This window comes from Myotis lucifugus, unplaced genomic scaffold (genome assembly GCF_000147115.1).
Source record: "Myotis lucifugus unplaced genomic scaffold, Myoluc2.0 scaffold_266, whole genome shotgun sequence".
Classification (NCBI taxonomy): Eukaryota; Metazoa; Chordata; class Mammalia; order Chiroptera; family Vespertilionidae; genus Myotis; species Myotis lucifugus.
In genome coordinates, this window is record NW_005871314.1 from 1,304,623 (window position 1) to 1,306,992 (window position 2,370).

Genomic DNA, 2,370 nt, shown 5'->3' on the forward strand with positions numbered 1-2,370 from the left:
GGGACCCCCCTGAGTGCATGACTTTTCATGCATTGGGCCTCTAGTTTACTATAAATGTCTTTATCATATATTTCCTGAGTAGCAACTTACCAACTACAGGAAAGGAAAAGAGAAATTCTGCTCTTAAATACCTTGTGTTCTACAAAAGATATATTCTATTTGTCCAGGATGGTTTGTCCTTTTTGTGTAACTTAGCATTTTATGAATCCTGTAATTTGGCAGTTTTATTCTTTTTATATCTTACTAGTAGCCCTGCGCATGAATTCGTGCAGCAGTAGCTTGCCAGTAGCTCGCTGCTGTCCTCCTGTAGCTCTCTGCCTGCTGCCCTGCCCTCCTGTAGCTCCTCCCACCCACGCCCCCCACCTCCCCATAGCTTGCTACCCTGCCCCCTCCTGTAGCTATCTGCCCCGCTTGTAGACAGTAGCTCGCTGCTGCCCTCCTGTAGCTCTCTGCCCATTGCCCCGCCCTCCTGTAGCTCCCTCCATCGCCCCGGCTCCCCCTCATAGCTTGCTGCCCTGCCCCCTCCTATAACTCTCTGCCACCCACTTGTAGCTCGCTGCCCCACCCTCCTGCTGATCTGTGATCAGGTTGTTATGTGGTCGGTCGTTACGCTTCACAGCATAATGACCATTTGCATATTACATCTTTATTATATAGGATAGATAAGCATACTATGTGGTTTGTCCTATTTTCTAGTTGTAGATGAGATCACCTACCTATATACTTTTGAGTGGCTTTCAACAAGATATGGGTGGGGTATTGTTAGAATTTGCAGTGCCTTGATTTCCTTCATATTATTTTCTATACTACAGAAAAGTCTTTAAAAAACATAGACCATGAATCTTAAAAATTGTAAATTATGAAACTGATATTGCCAGAATAACTGAATGAACATGTAGTATATGCATGTGATGTCTACCCCTCTAAAAAAAGAAAATTGTGCCCTAGCTGGTTTGGCTCAGTGGATAGAGCATTGACTGAAGGGTCCTGGGTTCGATTCTGGTTAAGGGCACATGTCCATGTTGTAGGCTCAATCCCCAGTGTGGGGCATGTCTAAGGCAGCCAATCAATGATTCTCTCTCATGACTGATGTTTCTATCTCCCTCTCCCTTCCTCTCTGAAATCAATAAAAATATTTTTTAAAAAATAAAAAATAAATCGTCATTTTATTTATTTTTTTAAAGTTAAGTTGAATATAGTGATATTGATCATGCAAAGTTTCATGAAGTAGCAATTACATTAATTAGTCAATGGACCAAAACATTCAAATCAAGCTGTTCTCTTCGAATTAATATGCAGAGTAAACATATATTTTTAGACTTTTACATCATTGTCACTATTGTTCTTGAATAGTGAAGAAGAAGATAGAGAACTGGCATTCCAACACTATACCTGCCACTAGTTATCTTATGGAATTGAATCTCTCTCCTTTTCACTTTCCCAATTTACAACTGATTTATAAACTGAAGATGGTGAAGGACAATTATTTTAAAGTGACTTTCATGAAAAAAAAAATTAGCATGTCATTAGATACCATCACACAGGGGACAATTTGAGTCAAAGGGCTAGTAAAGAATTGTTTTAGTTTAAATCACTACACTAATCAGATTATTTCTGTAGAAAAAGATCAAAACTGAGCTCAAACTAAGCAAAAAGGAAGCTGTGTGTATACTATCATCTCCTCCCTCACCCTTCCCTCGTCGTCCTTTTCTTGCTCCTCTTCTCCTCTTCCACCATGGTCCTCTCTCCCCTTTCCTCTACTTCTCCAGCTCCCTTTGCCCGCCTCTCTTTCTGCCTCAGTATTTCTTCCTCTATCCCTTTTAATATATCCAATGTGTTGACTCTATTCTCAGGTGGTTGACTTCCTCCTCACATTCTCTCTATGTGTTGGCAAAAATGGTCACTAGCAACTCTAGACATGCATCATGCATTATTCTTAGAGCTTGTGACTCCAGAAGGAAAAAAATACATCGATTCAATTTCTCAGAAAATTCTTATTGGCTATGAGTTTTAGCCCCTTCTCTGTCCAGATAAGAGTTAACTCAAATTGGACCTCCCTGCAGCGTAGCAACACAAGGTTAAACTACTAAGGTTAATGTCAATGGCAGAAGGTGAAAAAATTTCAAATCAGGCAAAAAAAAAAAAATGGAGGGGGGTGTCCAAACAACAACTACAAATTTCTAAATCACTGAGCATAATATGTTACAGGCTCCTGTCAAATATGTTTGCCTTTGTAAACTTAGTGGCGTCTATCAACCTAGGCAATAGTAAGTTCTTTAGCCCAAATGCACTTTGTACAGCATTGTAACTAAAAATCTCAACCTTAAATATCATGGAGATTCATCACATTTTATTAAAAATTTCCACGAT